Source organism: Sebastes fasciatus, chromosome 2 (assembly GCF_043250625.1).
Source record: "Sebastes fasciatus isolate fSebFas1 chromosome 2, fSebFas1.pri, whole genome shotgun sequence".
Taxonomy (NCBI): domain Eukaryota; kingdom Metazoa; phylum Chordata; class Actinopteri; order Perciformes; family Sebastidae; genus Sebastes; species Sebastes fasciatus.
In genome coordinates, this window is record NC_133796.1 from 42404709 (window position 1) to 42423755 (window position 19047).

Below are 19047 nucleotides of genomic sequence, written 5' to 3' on the forward strand. Positions count from 1 at the left end.
CTATTTTTTCCACCTTTACATATCCACTATATATATTCACTCTGTAAAACTACAACCAAGGATATGAAATACCAAAACTCTATGTTGACCTGACCTTTATGTGGCAGTGTTTATTACTGTAATATGTTGTAACACAGCAGACAGATTCTGAGTGAGTCACTCCTGATTCTGGGATCCGCGGCTGCTATTTTGAAGCTTTTTAGAGAAATGTTCTGCTTTTCAATCTTGTTGTTGACTGACGGCCTCACCACGCCTCCCTGGTTCCTCAAAGTCCTAATCATATATGTATGAGTGTGAAGCCCGGAAACAATACTCCTCCTCACTCCTCCTTCCTGTTCTCACGCCACCGTCTTGCATCAGTCAAACAACTCTTTTGATACCAGATGTGTCAGAGGTTCAGTGTGTACAGACTATGTGCATGCCAGTTAACTTGGAGTCAACAGAATCTGTCTTTAGATTTAAAACTGTTTCACTGAAGACACAAACGGACGAAACTTGTTAAAAACCTTTATTATTTCATTATTCACTGGACGGAATATCTTTCATCCACATGGTAATAAGCAACTTTGGGGATTCTGGAAATGCCTCCAGGACAATGGTTAAGTGTGTTTAAACAAACTTCATCAATGATTAGTAATACTTTAGAGGAACTGTTCATTACCTTTGTGATTGGAATGTGTGCTAATACCGAGACGTTCTCATCCCAACAGGTCACAAACTGATGCTTTGTCAGGACCCCTTGGTGTCACTTTCTAACGCACTGGGTAGCCCAGCACATCATACTATGACTCTCCACACGGTTGCAGTAAACACGAGGTTAACGTTGTGAATTCAAACAAAAACACTTGCGTAGGTTTAGGCAACAAAAACACTTAGTAACGTTATGTTATCTTAGGAAAAAATTTCCTGGTTTGGCTTAAAATGACTACGTTTTGTAAAGTCAAAGTGAAACTTTTGCAAACAGCGGTCTCCCGGGTGAAAGCCCTGTAAATCCCATTTTGGAACAGAACTTTTTGACCAAACAGTAACAAAGAGAAACCAACGACTGTTCCCCAGCTGGTTGTGTTATCCCACCATTCGTCTTCAGTCCACATTTTCTGCTTTTTGAGTTTGTCTGAAGCTCTTAATCCCATTTCCGTCTGCTCGCCGTAACAGCGAACGTCTCACGTTTCATTCATGTACCCTCGATGTCCCACCGGGGACTGAAGCCAGATCAGTTTATAGCGCCGGGTACCAGGCGAGGGTATTTTTATTAGGGACGTGTGTGTTTGTGTGTGTTGGATTTGATTCGTATTGGTGGTTTGTGTGTTTGTGTTATTGGTGCTTTGTTAGATTTTAAAGTATATCATGATAGGATTTTATCATGGAAACTGGAATTGAACTTTATTTCGCAAAGTACGACATCGTCAACTGTAACTTTAACATTGTTGGTAAAATGTAGCTTGGATTTGTTCTGCATATGACTGCAGCTAACTTCTACTAATTTTCATGATAAACCCATTAATCATTTGGTCCATAAAACGTTACAGATTTGAATTTTTTGAATCAGCAGCCACAAAAAACGGAACTGAAAAAAATAAGATAAATAAGAAAAACAGATAATCAAAACAAAATGAATAAACATTTTGAAGCTGGGATTTTTACTCAAATAAGTGACTGATTAGATTCATCTGCTCCAGATCAACTAATCCCTTTCAGCTCAAGAGTTTTGTTAAAGTCCACCTTTGCTGTTGTTTTTCTTTCTAATGAACACAAACAAACACTAAATCTTCATCTGTCGTCAGCGTCTTCATCAAAGCTCAAACGAGGAAACCATGAAACCTCATTCTGATCCGATGTGCTGAGAGTGGACATGTCGGGACACGTAGGACAGGACAGGGTGACAGTCTGCTGGACCTGGATGTGGTTTCCAGATGGATCAGATCTCAGAGGGACTCCCCAAACACACACACACACACACACACATACACACACACACACAAACACACACACCACTGGACCCCCTCCTCAGTTTTATGACTCCTGTTAACAGTCAAAGCAAACTGACTGTCATCTGGCTTATGAGTTGTTTCACTCCTCTTGTGAATCTCAGCACCTTGTAGGTGTTATACTCACTGGAGGGGAGACACAACACTACCAGCTCACTATCAAGGCCTCGGTATGCTTCAAATAAAGTACTTGTTAGATCGTCTAATAGCCTCTAAAACCCCCATTTGGATGGTGAAGTCTGGGGGACACTCACGATTTTTGTAACTTTACGAAACAGAAAATCTGAAAATCGTGCCGACTTCGCACAATCGGCCGTGTTTGTAAAGTTTAGACGGTTTCAACTTCTCTCTGAAGATCTCCTTTCTTCATTCTGCACTATTTTCCGTCCCTTTTTGTGTGTATAACCGAGTCCAACATCATGAATGCCGCAACAGTAGACACTCAGACAAACTGCGCTGGGAGTGTGGTGATGTAGTTTGAAGAGCGAAAAGGGCGGCAGGGGAGTAAGATGAGTCCAACAAACACAGGGCTTTCATCCAGGAGACCGCTGTTTGTGTCCCGTGCGTCACGTTACAATCAATTGTTCTTTCGTGTTCACAACGTTCAGTTTCATTTTTAACTTTACAAACGTAGTAGTTTTAAGCCCAAGCATGGAGTTTTTTCCTCAACCTAACTATAGTGGTTTTGTTGCCTAAACCTAAAGAGATGCTGAGGGTCCTGACAAAGCGGCAATAGGTGACAAGTTGGGATGAGAACTTGTTGCGGATCTCGCCACTCTCTAAAAATGTGTTTCTATCCACCTGTTTTTATGGAAATTTTTAATCTGTGTATAAACCATTACTGTACAAAAGCTGATAATTTATACAATCATATGTGTATTATTAACATGATATCAATATTTAATTTATTTTAAAGAATCACGGTTATCGTCAATACCGGTATATGGTGGGATATTAACAAAAAGGGGTCCAAACTAAACCCAAAATGCAGGCAGCTTCAACAGGCAGCTGCTGTGTGTCGTAGTGATGTGAGGGTGGAGGTGGAGGTGGAGTTTGACAGGTGTACAACTTCTCTGTGGACAGGCTGAGTGACGCGGCCACTGGCTGACTGTGAATTACTACTTCCTGTTGCATGGCGAGGTGGTTGACCTCTGAAATGCTAGGATGACCGTGACTAACCGCTCTAATAGGATGCAAGTAGCCTGCTGGGACACACACACACACACACACACACACACACACGCACACGCATGCACACACACGCACACACACGCACACAAACATATTACAACTTCTACTTCAGAAATACATCAGTGAGTTGTTCATGTGAACTCTTCACACAACTGCACTTAACTGTGTAACTGCTAAAAATGTATTAGGTCTGAACGATTTTGAAAAAATATCTCATTTGCGATTATTTTGACTGATATTGCAATTGCGATATGATTTGCGATAGTAGAGGGTATGATCAATTTTACATCATTATTATCATTTTCTTTGAAAAACAGATTCAAATGATTATAGTGCGATTTTTGCAGGGATCTGTACCTTTACCTGTATGTCTGTAGAATACAATGTGTAGGCCAGGAAACCTCTGCAGCACCACAATATTTCATTTAAAATGGTATTTTGACACATTGCCCCTTTAACAAATATTGCACCACCTGTGATTTGAAATTTGCAGTATGCCGTGTTGGGATTTTGATGAAATTGATTAAATTCGCAGCCTTAAAATGTTTTAATATTGCAATTATAACAGTAACTTGACTGTAACTGTGATATAATTTGTGAAGCTGTATTTTTATACACTAAGTATAAGTACTATAGATAAAGTAGGTGAGTGGACAGCTGCTCTGATCATGTGTGAGTGACTCTCTGTGACCTTTCAGTCATTTTTCCTGAAACTTCTCATGTTTTTTTCTTCTCTTATGAAACAACTCTGCAGTTATGAATCACAGCAGCTGAAAGAAAACCACAGAAATTTATTTCATCACTTATGGATATGGTCAATCTGTGATTTTGAAAGTTATGTGTTTAAATACAGAGTAGAAGGACGGTCTCTGATCTCAACATTTATAAAGCAACAGAAAATTCCTTGTACATTTATTATTATAAGAATAATTTCAGTGGCGGAAAGTAACTAACTACATTTACTAAAGTACTGTATTTAAGTATAATTTTGTACTTTACTTAAAGGGACTATTTGTAAGAATCAGAAATGTCTTGTTAACAGCGACACCAGCGGCCAGTAAGTCAACGAAAGTAGGCGTCCTGTTTCTGTTCCTCATAGACATGAACGAGCATCGCTCAAAACAGTGAGGTTCGATCCCCGGCTGCTCCGGGTCACATGTCGATGTGTCCTTGAGCAAGACACTTAACCCCAAATTGCTCCCGAAGGCATAGCCATCGGTGTGTGGATGAGTATTTAGATTAGATCCTGATGGGCAAAGTTGGCACCTAAGCAGCCTCTGCCATCAGTGTATGAATGTGTTTGTGAATGGGTGAATGCTGACATGTAGTGTAAAGCGCTTTGAGGGGTCGGAAGACTAGAAAAGCACTATATAAATGCAAGTCCATTTACCATCCATTACCACTCTATATTTCACCTGCTTGGCAGTAATGTTAGCTGACCAGACGAAGGTCTCTTCATGAATCAATGTGTTTCCTGCTTCAGCCTCCCGACCGTGGTCAGAAGGAACAGGGGAGAACCGACCCGCAATGATTTATAAGAGTGTAAGAAGTTACAAACAGTCCCTTTAAGTATTTTAATTATCTGCACACTTCACATTTCATCCATTACTTTTTTACACCACTACGTTTCTCCTTTGTTCGTTATTTTAATCATGATAAGAAAGACGCGCACATGCAGTGTCCGATAGGATGGGTGTTGGATCAAAGAAAAATCTAGCAGAAATAAAACAGATCTGCTAATCAAATAGCTCCCAGAATAAAAGCATTTCTATTACTGTAAGGTTTCCAGCACAAGCTCTTCTTCAGACTTTTACTAAAACCTAACCAAGTACTTTTGTTGCTTAAACCTAATGAAGTAGTTTTTCTGCGTTTTTGTTGTGTTTTGTTTCAATTTCGTAGTTATTTTAAGCCAAACCATGATTTTTGTTTTTACTTTACCAAACGAAGTAGTTTTGCTGCGTTTTTGTTGTGTTTCTATTCACAATGTTAACCATGTGTTTAAAGCATTTTAAAACAGCAGCCATAATCTGGGAGAAAATATGTTTCTTGCAAAACATAATTGAGAATGCAGTTTAGATGAATGGGAACATCATTTTGTAGAAGACAGAGTTGTTCTGACATGCTATGAAATATGATGAATTTTAAATGATTAAACTGGCCAACAGCTTATATTCTCTACTTTGACCAACTACAACATTGACATGCTCCTCACATGTCGAGGCATCCATTATATAAATTCAGTAACATAAAACATATAATATTACAGCACTGAAAGAGGCCATTCTGCATTTTATAAGTACTTTTACTTTTGAAGCTTTCAATACATTTTGTTTTTAATATTTCTGTACTTTTACTTAAACTGAAGTTAAGCAGGAATTTCTACAGTGTGTAACTATTACTACTTTTACTTAAATAGAAGATCTATAATATCATATTAATACATTTATTTATGTAGCACTTTTCAAAACAGATGTTAGAAAGTGCTTCACAAGACAATAAAATCAGAAAAATTACGTAAAAACAATAACTGTTAAAACAGAACACATCAATAATAATAAAATAGTAAAGGGGTAAATAAAGGAGATAAAAAGAAATATATATATATATATATATATATATATACGTGTATATATATATACTGGAAAAACAAAGTTTGGAAACTTGTGTTTGGTGGATTATTTCTCTGTTGTTACAATGCTAATTGGCATTGTATTTTACATCGTTGGAAAGCCTGTTTATTTACCTTCGCAATGATGTCCAACTTGTAAGGATCATGCATTTGTGGGATGAGCAGCACAGCTAAGTATGTAGGTAGCGCCCAAGAAAAATTTGCCAAAATGCTCTGCCAATGGTAAACAGTGTATTCTCATAAGGCTACCAGGAAGCCTGCAAACTACCCTTCACCGTCAGGCCCATTTGCGCTGGCATTTTTTTTTGCTTGCACAGACAATGGAACCTGAACATGTGGGGGAATGTCATGTTCAGTGATGAGTCCAGGTTCTGTCTGCCAGAGTTGGATGGCAGGGTCAAAGTATGGAGACGATGTGGAGAACGCTATGCTGATTGTTGAACCGATGGAGCTTTTGGTGGGGGCAGTGTCATGGTGTGGGGCGGCATCTCCCTTACTGGCAAAACAAGGCTTGTCATCATTGAAGGCCATCTCAATGCAGGGAGATATCAGGATGAGATTCTGCAGCCAGTGGCGATCCCATACAATCTGGCACCTAACTTCATCCTCCAAGAAACAACGCTCACCCCCACAGAGCCAGGGTTATCACAGACTACCTCCACAATGTGGAAGGAGAGGGAATGGAACGGCCTGCCAAGAGTCCACACCTCAACCCAATTCAACACTTGTAGGATCAGCCTGGGCGTTCTGTACGTGTTAGAGTGACCGACACAACCTCGTTGGCTGACCTGCAACAAATCCTGGTTGAGGAATGGAACGCCATCCCACAGCAACGTGTGACCAGGTTGGTGACCAGCATGAGGAGGAGGTGCCAGGCTGTTGTGGCTGCGTATGGATCTTCCACCGCTACTGAGGCTCCTGACGGTGTATTAAATGAATAAAGTGTAAAATAGCCAATATGTCTTGTTTGTTCATTGTTACTGAAAGAGAGTTCAATCATCCAATCCACCAAAACAACTCAAAACAAGAGTCAATACCAACAGGAGAATACACTGTTTACCATTGACGGAGCATTTTGGCAAATTTTTCTTGGGCGTTACCCACATAATCAGCTGCGCTGCTCATCCCACAAATGCATGATCCTTACAAGTTGGACATCATTGCGAAGGTAAATAAACAGGCTTTCCAACGATGTAAAATACAATGACCATTAGCATTGTAACAACAGAGAAATAATCCACCAAACACAAGTTTCCGAACTTTGTTTTTCCAGTTTATATATAAACGTATATAAATATATACATGCATACACAAATGGATGTATACATACACAGGTTTACCCATACAGACATGCTCTATACACATGCTTCATAAGCACATAAACGTATGTACACAGATACAGACGCATCATATTGGGACCTTATAAAATGCCATCCTAAAAAAGATGATCTGAGCACTTTACAGAACATGATAATAATTTTAGAAACTTTGATTTACAGTTAAAGGAAGCAGCACCGTCGTTCCTCAACTGTGTTTCCGTCTTGAGAACAGATTAGGTCCACCTCTGTCTTCTCTCCTCTCACGGGTCAAAGGTTAAACCAATTCAACCTACTCTCTCTATCTGTTCCTGCTGTGACAAAGCCATCAGGTCACTTCCTGTAGAAGGGACAAATGTCCAGCGCTCCGTCCCAGGACGTCACCTGATGGTTGGGGTCTGGCCTTGTCATCAGCTGACTCTGACGTCGGGATGTTTTTTCACTCCTCCTCCTTCTCCTCATGGAGGTAAATCAGAGCGACGCTGTCGTTCTGTTCAAAGACACAGCGACAAAAGGGGCCCTGATTGAAGTGGTGACGTTGCTGACGTGTTTTATGAGCTTCTAACCTGAAACAGGAAGGAAATGTGGACTCAAGCATGTCAAAGTCAAAATCTGTTAGTTATTTTATTGTTTTCTTTTTGGCCAAAGTTTGATAAATATCACAAAAATGACTTGTTTACTTGACTTAAAGTGAATATTAATAGTGAATTTCCAAGAGCACAAAGTGACAACTTTAAATTCTTCTATTTATCCAAGCAACAGTCCAAAACCACGAAAAATATTCAATTTACAGAAAAAAGCAGAAAAACCCTGAAATATAAGAAGTTGGAAACAGAAAATTGTTGCTTAAAAAATGACTTAAAGGATGTATCACTTAACAAAACAGTTGCCGATTAATTTTCTGTCAGATGACTAATCGATTAATCAACATATCACTACAGCACCTTTTTTTAAAGGATTGACTAATTAACTATTTGTTATATTATATAAAAAATGAATTTGGAAAATCATATGAAAACAACTTAAATGAATCCATAAACATTATTATTATTAGTAGTAGTAGTGTCAATAATATACATTATATATATTTATGAATTTAATTATATCTGTTATTATCCCATATAGCTAATGTGACAGAGTATGCAGTAGGGCTGTGTATTGGCAAGAATCTGGCAATACGATATGTATCATGATACAGGGGTTACCATTCAATATATTGCGATACTGTAAGTAAGGCGATATATTATGATAACTTTACAGTTATGTAAGGCGTCACAGTATAAAGAACACACCACCATACAGTATGCATAAAATCTGAGTAAAAAAAGTTTACTTTTTTTATGCAATCAGAATAGTTGGATCTGCATTTGCATTTATTCCAGTCCCTGTAACGTCCAATATCATAGCTCTACTCTGAGAGGGCACACACACTGACATGGAGCATATCTTTGCAAATGAAATAAAGTATTGACTGATCTTTGCATGTAAACTATTTATTAAAAATCTAGAGTGTTTTTGAGAATCGATACAGTATCACAAAACGTAATATCACGATATTTGATTATTTTTGGGATATTTTCTTTCACAGACTGGAGAACAGAGATGGAGAGAAGAGCAAAGCTCCAGTGCAGCACACATGTAGAGGTTTTACTAAAAACAAACATATACTGTACATAATGTATTAGATAGTAGGCTATATTAAACAATAAAAACAAACACTAAAACTAATTACATCAGGAAAAAAAAGGCACTCCACTTGTTGAAAACTCTTGATTTATAATTCTATTGCAGTTAAACATTATCAATACAGCAACTTCTCTAATGTAAAAACACTGAATTATTAAGCACCAGTACTAACGTAGTAATACCACAGTGTAGAAATACTGTTACAAGTCAAAGTCCTGAATTCAAAATTATACTTAGGTAAAAGTACAAAAGTATTTAAAGTTAGCAACAAATGAGCATGGTTTGTGAGTTGATTAGCTGTAAAGGTCATGTAATTTGAAGTAAATGGATAAAGTCTGTAAAAGCAGTAGTATGGTTCTTTAGTCTTTGACAGAAATTTAAACAGAAATGCAGAAAATACAGCAGCAGATGAAGATCATGACAGTGATAAAAATCTCATTTCTACCCACGCTTGTTTCACTTGCACTGAAAAAACAGTCAATTAGAAAAAAAATAAAGAAATAAAGACAATAATAATAGTAATAAAAACAAGGAAAATATTGAAGGAAAATAAAAACAAAACAAGAAAAAATGTAAAAAAAAGGTAGACTGGTACGATGGTGCGCATACATGTACACATACTGTATATAAAGGAATATCTCACACACACAAGACAGCATGTGTGTGTTTATGTGTGTGTGCTGGTGTTTCTGCAGCTGCTTGGAGCTCGTCAAGCTGACAGTCACTTTCCAGTGATGTTACTGTGAGCCTTAACCCACAATGCATTTCTCTCTGGCAGAGATTCTGCTGGCCAGTTTGAGCTGAGGAGAAGTTTGGGGATATGACTGGTATTAATGGGAATCCCTCCTGGGGGTTTTGGTGGGGACAAATCCCTTCATATTTTATTATTGGCTTGAATTTGTATGTTCATCCCAGAGACCAAGTGGATGTGGAGTGTTTCCTTTTTAGCTTTTAGCCTGTTTCACACTTTTTTCAACCTGTTATCACTTCTTCATTACTTTTTTTTTCTTTTTGTATTTTATATTCTAACCTGGCTGTTTGAAGCCACAGTTGCAGGGTCGTAAATACTGAAAGGCATCATGAGTCATCTGAGGACAGATCCGACAGCACCCGGCATACTGTAGCAGTGCATTTGGCTTAGCTCCTTACCTTAACTACAAATAATGTATAATTACATTTTTTGCAATACATGGTAAAGAAGCGTCTGGAACAAACTCTCAGAAAACTGCTGTCAGTTCTCAGAAACTCTGTTCTTTTCATTTCAAACTTAACTTTAGATTTTTATTAGGGCTGTCAAAGTTAACGCGATTCTAACGCCTTAACGCCACTAATTTCTTTAACACATTAACGCAATCGATCTTTGGGAGATTGTAGCGAGCTCAGTTTTCAAGCTAAGAATAGTGAGTATTAAAGTATTAAATAAGTAAGTAAAGTAAGTAAATAAGCATTAAATACTTGACAAATTTCCCTTTAAGGCACATATTGAACGGATTCAAAATTTGTGATTAATTGCGAATAAATATTTTAATTGATTGACAGCCCTGCTTTTTACTAAATTAAATTCTGGGCTATTTATCCATACCTTGCCCTATAACCCTGTTTTTTATTATTTTATATACTGCTAGCTTATGAATTAAATTACAAATTAAATATGATATATTATAGATTAAGATGAGGCTATCATCTTAATCTATAATATAGAATATTTTATTCGTTGAATATATTTTGCATTATTAATCTGAATCTGCAAAATAACTACTGAAGTTATCAAATACATTAAGTGGCCTTAAAAGTAACATGTTAGTGTTGAGTATAAGTATGAAGTAGCAGAAAATGGTAATACTCAAGTAAATTACAAAGAATTGTTGTGTTTTGGTTACCTTAGAATGAGCCGTTTATATCTACATAGGTAGCAGGTCCTCTTCACTGAGTCCTCCATGTTGCTCCTCCATGTTTTTACAGTAGCCCAGAATGGACAAACCAAACTCTGTTAACTTTTTCGATAACGTTACCTGCTGCCGTCTCCGCCGCTCTCTCTTTTGCATCACCACTGATTTCCCACATACACACACACTATACGCACCTCCTCGGCTTCAGATGACCTACGCTACTCTTCAAACAACTGGCTCTAGAGAGGGACATTCATGTTTTGGTGTCGACCACCGTACTTCTTCTACACGCTAGGCACACGTGAGAAGTTTCAGTTGGTTGCAATCTGCAACCTCACCGCTAGATACCGCCAGATCCTACACACTGTTCCTTTAAGCCAGGGGTTCTCAACCTTTTGCAACTTAATGCCCACTTGTGATTGTCAAAACATTTCCAAGGACCACCTTCCCAAATAAATGAGTAAAAAACCTAACATGTTTATAAAACAAATAATAAACTGGGCTGTAGATATGTGTTATGCCACTGTCAGCTGTAATGACCAAAATACATATTCTGCTTACCCTCAGTGAGACACTTGGGCTTGCCTCTGGGAAATAATGAGATCAAGTCGTGGTGGGATGGGTGAGAGGCTGACACGCAGAGTAGCATTCAAAGTTGCTTTCAGTTTGTTCCTTGCCTTTGATTTTGTGACAGTCACAATGGAAAACCCTGACTCACATAAATAGGTGGTGGTGAAAGGCAACAGAAATTTGATTGCCCGTTTTGACAGAGAGGGATATTGACTGGCATCCAGTATCCAGAATGAAGCAAGGTCTACTTGTGTGAGCTGAAGCTTCAGGCTGCTGTCTGCTGATAGTTCCATCAGTTCATTTTCCAACACAGTGGAGAGAGCTATGTCTTCTGAAGCAGGATCCACAGAGAAAGGGTCCAAAATCCAAAGGTTTCCATCTCGTGCATCTTCTGGGAAGTAGTTTGTAAACTTTCCTGACAACTGAGTCAAATGCTGGGTTACAACACTGGATATGTTGACATGAGGAGTGGCTTCCAAAGTTTCACTGAGGAGTGAAAACACGTCAAATCGTCCCTCCTTGACTCTTCTGTTCCACAGAATAAGTTTTTTCTTGAAGCCCTCAATTTTGTCTGAAACCAAAAACACTGTGCTGTTTCTGCCTTGCATTGATATATTGAGCTGATTTAACTGGTCAAATATATCTGATAAGTAGGCCAGTTTTGCACAAAAGTTACCATCAGTTTAATGCTCAGCAAGAGGGGAGTGCTGCTCTTCCAGAAATGTGTGCACTTCTTCTCTCAGTTCAAAAAGGCGATAAGCACATGTCCCCTTGAAAGCCACCTTACTTCACTGTGGTACAACAGCTGCAAATGATCTGCATCAAGTCTTTCACACAAAGCAGCAAAACACCTTGAGTTGAGTGCATTTTTCTTAATATAGTTAACAGTTTTCACAGCCACGTTCATGACTTCATGCAGTTCTGGTGACATCTGCTTTGTAGCTAGACTTTCCCGATGTAAGAAACAGTGCATCCACTTGACGTCTGGCGCCCTCTCCTGGATCTGTTTGACAACACCACGATGTCTTCTAAGCATTGGGGGGGTTGTAGTGCAGCTGTTGTAGCAGGATTACCAGATGACCCTTTACACCCTTTACATGACCACCATAACACAACAACACCCTACCAAACCCTCCATGGCAGCACACAAAAATAATGGAAATGCTATCTGAAAGCACTGTCTGTAGGTTTTAAATCTCAACATGTTTTTTTCTGTATCATTCCCAGTAAGTTTAGGTGAACTTAAGTTACATTTTAATGCTGCAGTGGGGAGTTTTAAGCAAATTTGATAAAAAAAAATATGTGTATATATTTTTGTCAGTGCATGAGACAGGTAATCTGTGAAAAAGTTCCTCTGCCTCCTCCTAGTGCTCCTCGGGCAAGTTTTCACCGTGCCCGAACCAAAACAACCTATTAGAGCCGAGGAGTCTCTAACGCAGCTGTCAGTCACTGTTTGTAAAGCTCATGAACTCCGAAAAAAAAGACTGTCAAACAAGGCAACGCATGTTGAAAGCAGTCGATACACAACCAAGCACTGCCCACCAGAGGGAGCAAACTTTCTCATTTTACAGCTAAACCGTGCACTACAAGATGATTCTGAAAACATCTGAGGAGAGAAATAGGCATTAACGTAACAGAATATTGATTCATTTTGTTCGGAGTTCACAATCTTCATGAGCAGTGATTGACTTGTTTTCCTTCAGCGCTGTAAAATCTTGCAGATGCCATTAGGAGCACCGGAAGACACAGAGGAACAGGAGTGTTTTTCACAGATGATCTGTCTCATACTATACTGTCAGGATATAGTGACAGTTTTATAAAAATAACAATTTTATCATATTTGCTTTGTTTTTTCTCCGAGGTCTACACTTTTCCTAAGTGGGTTATTTTTGTTGATAATAGAAGTTTATCTGGAGATCAGAAGAGTGTTTTTCTTTAATCAACATGTCCAGACTTGAACTGCTGGATGGTGTGTTGCAGAGAATAAAAACAGAACATGACTTCATCTTAAAATTCAGGCAGCAACGGCAGTGTGAAGGGCGCTGTAACTGTATCATGATAGAGGATGTTAATATGCAGTGGTGGAAGAAGCATTCAGATCCTTTACTTAAGTAAAAGTACTAATACCACACTGTGAAAATACCCCACTACTAGAGTCCGTTAACACGGTTTACACGGTTTATACGTGATCTGTTTGTGATGCTGATTGATGAGGTTTACTTTGTGGTCATTAGGTTGCCCTAGTTAGAGTAACTAACGTTTTATTCGGCCACAGTTAGTTGATTGAGTTAATCTATTCTGTGGGACCACTGCAGCCCCTAGACAGTGCCACTAACTTAGCTGACGTTACTTGTTTCACCACGTTAGGCTAACTTTAACTATGCTAGCTAAGCAGTGTTAACTTAGCTGACGTTACTTGTTTCACCATGTTAGGCTAACGTTAACTACGCTAGCTAAGCAGTGTTAACTTAGCTGGCGTTACTTGTTTCACCATGTTAGGCTAACGTTAACTACGCTAGCTAAGCAGTGTTAACTTAGCTGACGTTACTTGTTTCACCATGTTAGGCTAACGTTACTTGTTTCACCACGTTAGGCTAACGTTACTTGTTTCACCATGTTAGGCTAACGTCAGACAGCTGAAAACTTCTCAGGTTCTTCACAAACTCCTGGACATGGTTGTCAAAAGTAATGTTACATAGAAAGTCAAGGTAAAAGTAGAAAATTGTACACTAGTCACAATAAGTCATTAAAGTATGTCGAAAAATGTCATGAAAAAGGCCATGGTATAGCAGGTCATAAAAAGTCATAGTATTGTATGTCACTATAACATTTTTCAACATACTTTACTATGATATTTTTAATGACTTTTTTTTGCCACAGTAGGCCTATAGGCTACTATGCATGACACTGCATGATACTATGCGCGTACTGCCCAGGCACCGGAGTCTTCACAAACTGCTAGCTTAACAGCTGTGAGTACTAACAACAATAGCGTTGTTTGCGTTCAATGACAATTTTAGGGGAGTGTCTTTGGAGGGACGGACTGTCAGTATTACCGATTTGGCGACTTTCTCTCTAGATTTAGGGACTTTTGGAGCTAGTGCTAACAGCTACTTTCATTGGAAAAGAGTTGTCATCACTGGGTTGGGTTTTTCAGTTGGAAAATGACTCTTACTGGTTTATCCAATGTTGCTGAAGCCAGCTTTAAGTAAAGGATCTGAATAATTCTTCCACCACTGCCCCCGTCGGACATTGGAAAGGCGCAGGGAGAGGTTTGCAAAGTCATTTGAGTTCTCAGGCCGTAGAGATGTTCCGATACTATTTTTTCCTGCCCGATACCATTTCTGATACCTTAACTTACGGTATCGGCCGATACCGAGTACCGATCCAATTCCAGCGTGATAAAAAAAAATGGTTATTATTATTATAATTATTATTATTATAAATATTTTTTTAACAGCTGTTTACTACTGACCATGTATGGATGTGATATGATTACTATCTTTGTTGTAGCCTATATCCTGGCTCAGGTTAAACCCTGTAAAACATGAACAAATACAAACGGTTTTACATGTTGGCTTTTCCGTTACCATTACCGTTACACTCACCAGTAGCACCGCACTGCTGTTGTTTGCTATTGTCATGTGACGATACCTACCAGCATGACTACCTGCAATCAGTTCTTCTTCGCTGCTCTGAAACAGTAGTTGCCAGTGGCAGCCATGATACATCCAGGGCGACAGCACAGTGAAGGCTACTGTTTTGGAGCGGCAACGAAGAATTGATTTACGGTTAAACAAGTTGATTTTTCCTGGGTTAATAAATTATGGTATTGGATCTGTGCATCTGTTATACCCAATCCAGAATTTTGGGCAGTATCGAACACATTTCCGATACTGGTAATGGTATCAGGACAACTCTACCAGGCCGTTATGTGACCTACAATTATGACTTTAAGTACTACACCTGAACTGCCATACAGCTCAGCGCTGTTCCTGGCTTCACTGCTTGGCGTCATAGATCTGTATTCCACTCACCAACTGAGCTCTGTGTGATCTCCTCGCCTGGTCTTGGCAGCTATTCACATAAAACTGTGGTGGCCTGGCTTACATGTCTGCTAAAAAATCCCTGGATTTTGTGGGTTCACGGCTCTGTATCATTTTCGCGGCTGCCCGTGCCAACATGCTGCAGCATGTAATCGGCCGTGTGTTCAGACCAGCCAGCCAGTCTGGAGTCTGAGATATGGAGGAGGAGGAGCAGATTTACTGGTCTCACTTCCTCTGAATATCCATCCTCACACATCTGGTTTAGTAGTTGATTGATACTGGACACTGAGTCTCTGAAATTAAAGAAGCAACTGCAATGTTTTCATATGTTCTGAACAGCCCCAAGTGCTCATGAGTCGACACTCCAAACTGTGAAGTCAGAACAAAGATTTGCATTTAATGATGTAGGTTTAACACAGCAGAGAGTCTGATTAACATAATGCATCTAGAATTAAAGCAAAGACTGCGACGGGAATTTAATGAACTGTGTTAACTAACTTTACTTTCCTGATTAGATCTTACAGAACTGATAGTAATGTCTCTCTTCAATTGATATTAATATTAATACGATGGACAGGATGTCTATAGGTCCTTAAACTGTCTTAAGTCATTAATTGGTGGTGTAAAATTACAATATTAAAATATAAATCCATGAGATCTAAATCTCAAATTAGGCCTGTAATCTGAGTAAATTTTAGAAAATAATCTGCACACTTATTGATTCTTTCTTCTGCAGCTCAGGTATGTTTAAGCCTCTGATGTTACAGCTTCCACAGCTAATTCTCATGTTTTTGTTTTTCTTAAAGGTACAGTAGGGTTGGTAGTGCTGTTCAAATAATTTTGTTATATTTGTTGAAGCTCTCATTGCATCAGAACAGTAATCAATAAATCAAATGCTCTGACAAAAAAGAAGAAGAAAAAACTCCGGTTCTGTGGCTGTCGTAGGACTGTAATAAGCATGGGATTTTTTTTTATGGCATTTTATTGTTGTATCAGACTCCTACCCAGTTTTTCCAAGTGTTTCCCTGTCCTTTTGTCTCATGTGTTGTCTCACCAGCGGAGCAGAACTACGACGTGGGAAATCGGGAGTTGTTGGCTGTAAAGTTAGCTTTGGAGGAGTGGAGACACTGGCTGGAGGGAGCTGAGCTTTTGTTGTCTGGACTGATCATAAGAAACTAGCTTAAATCCATCAGCCAAGCGTCTGAACTCCCGTCAAGCCAGATGGGCGCTTTTCTTTGGACGCTTTAACTTCACCCTCACGTATCGTCCGGGGTCCAAGAACGTCAAACCGGACTCTCTCTCCCGTCAGTTCTCCTGAGAAGAATCCTCGGTGAGCACGGAACCTGTCCTGTCTTCTGCATGTGTGGTGGGGGTGTTGACTTGGGAGGTGGAGTCTTCGATCCGTGAGGCACAACAGGTGGAACTAGACCCAGGTACTGGACCTCCTAACTGTCTTTTTGTTCCTCTCGTTTCACTTGCCACCCTGCAATCAATCGGACGGTGTTTCTCCTTAAGAGACATTTTTGGTGGCCTACGATGGAGACTGACACTGAGGCTTATGTCCTCGCCTGTGATGTGTGTGCCAGAGGCAAGGCATCTCATCGTCCGCCAGCGGGGTTGCTCCGCCCCTTACCTACTCCTGGTCGTCTGTGGTCACACATCGCTTTAGATTTTGTTACGGGGCTGCCTCCATCTGAAGGCAACACGGTCATCCTCACCATTGTGGATCGATTCTCCAAAGCAGCTCACTTCATCGGCCTGCCCAAGCTCCCCTCTGCCTGAGAAACAGCGGACCTGCTGGTTAGTCAGGTTGTTCGCCTTCATGGTATTCCTGCAGACATTGTCTGATCCCCAGTTCATCTCCCAAGAATGGAAGTCTTTTTGTCAAGCTTTTGGAGCCACAGTCAGCCTGTCCTCAGGTTTCCAACCCCAGACTAACGGTCAAACGGAGCGAACCAATCAGGATTTGGAGTCTGCACTGTGCTGTGTCACTGCCACCAATCCCTCCTCTTGGTACTCACAATTAAATTGGATTGAATGTGCACTCTCTCTTCATCTGCTATTGGTCTTTCCCCTTTTGAAAGTTCCTTAGGATACCAACCACCCCTGTTATCTGCCCAGGAGGGAGAGATCGTGGTACCTTCGGTGTAACATCACATCCGGCACTGTCATAAGGTGTGGAGGGACACCCAAGCCGCCCTGCTCAGAACAGCAGAGAACAATAAGCGGATTGCGGATCGTCATAGGACCCCGGCCCCCAAATACATCCCAGGTCAGAGAGTTTGGTTATCTTCCAAAGACATTCCGCTTAAAACTGAGACCAGGAAACTGTCTCCCCGTTTTATTAGCCCATTCGAGATTGAAAGAATCATTAAACCCTCGCCTGTCAGATTGAAACTGCCCAGGACCCTCAGAATTCACCCTTCTTTCCATGTCTCTCAGCTAAAGCCTGTCCATAACAGTCCATTATGACATGTTTTATGCCATGCTATACTATGATTTTTTAAATAACTTTTTATGGCTTGCTACACTATGACTTTCTATAGAATGTTATAATATGACTTTTTATGCCATTTTATGCCATGCTATACTATGACTTTTATATGATTGATTTATGGCCTGCTATACGAGGATTTTTATATGATTTTTTTTGGCACGTTATACTGACTTTTTATGACATGTTTTACTATGACTTTTGATGACATTTTATGGCAGGCTATACTTTGACTTTTTATGATTTGTTTATACTACACTATGACTTTTTTATGACATGTTTTATGGCCTGCTATACTATTACTTTTATATGATTTTTTTATGGCTTGCTATGCTATGACTTTTTATGATTTTTTTATGGCATGTTATACTATGACTGTTTCTGTGACATGTTTTATGGTATGCTACACTATGCCTTTTTTTCATGGCATACTATACTATGACTTCTATATGATTTTTTATGTCATGCAATGTCTTTTATATGATTTTTTTATGGCACGTTATACTATGACTTTTTGAAGAATTTTGTATGGCTTGCTATACTCAGATTTTTCTATGGCATGTTACAATGACATTTTTATGGTCCAAAAATGGCTCATTTACGCATTAGCAATTACTACATCTGAGCTAGCCAAAAGAAAACAGTGAAAATGTGAGCCTAATATTCAGCACAACATTAAAACAATAATAGAAACGGCATCACCTCTACTGCACATCACCCTGCTAATAATGAGCGGAAACAAGTTTTAGGTTTTCCAAAGGAAATATTTATTGAAAATGCAAATGTACATTTGTATGATACAGATCCTCTTTAACTCGACTATCCCAGTGGGTCTGTTTTTTTGTCATCTTGATATATTTTTTTCTTCTGAAACATCCTGCATCATTACAGTACAGAACATACTTTCCACGTGGTAGTCTGCAGGTAAAGGTGGGTCTGTTTGATATGAACAAACGCATTAAGAATGTCGTCCACAGTGAAACATGCATCTATAACGCACCGCCATGCTCTCACTAATATTATGCTTTCTGTAATTGGGATTTGGAAATTAAACCAAATCAAAATTTTGGATCCTGTTCAGTTTGTTTGTTCTTTAGTTGGGCCGAATGCTACCTTTTCTCCCGTGTTGTCGTCCATAAATATCAGAACGGCTCTGCTCTATCAAACTCCAATAAATAAATAAAGTGCTCCACGTACAGCTGGATTTAAATCAGTTAATACATTTCACTAATGTTGAT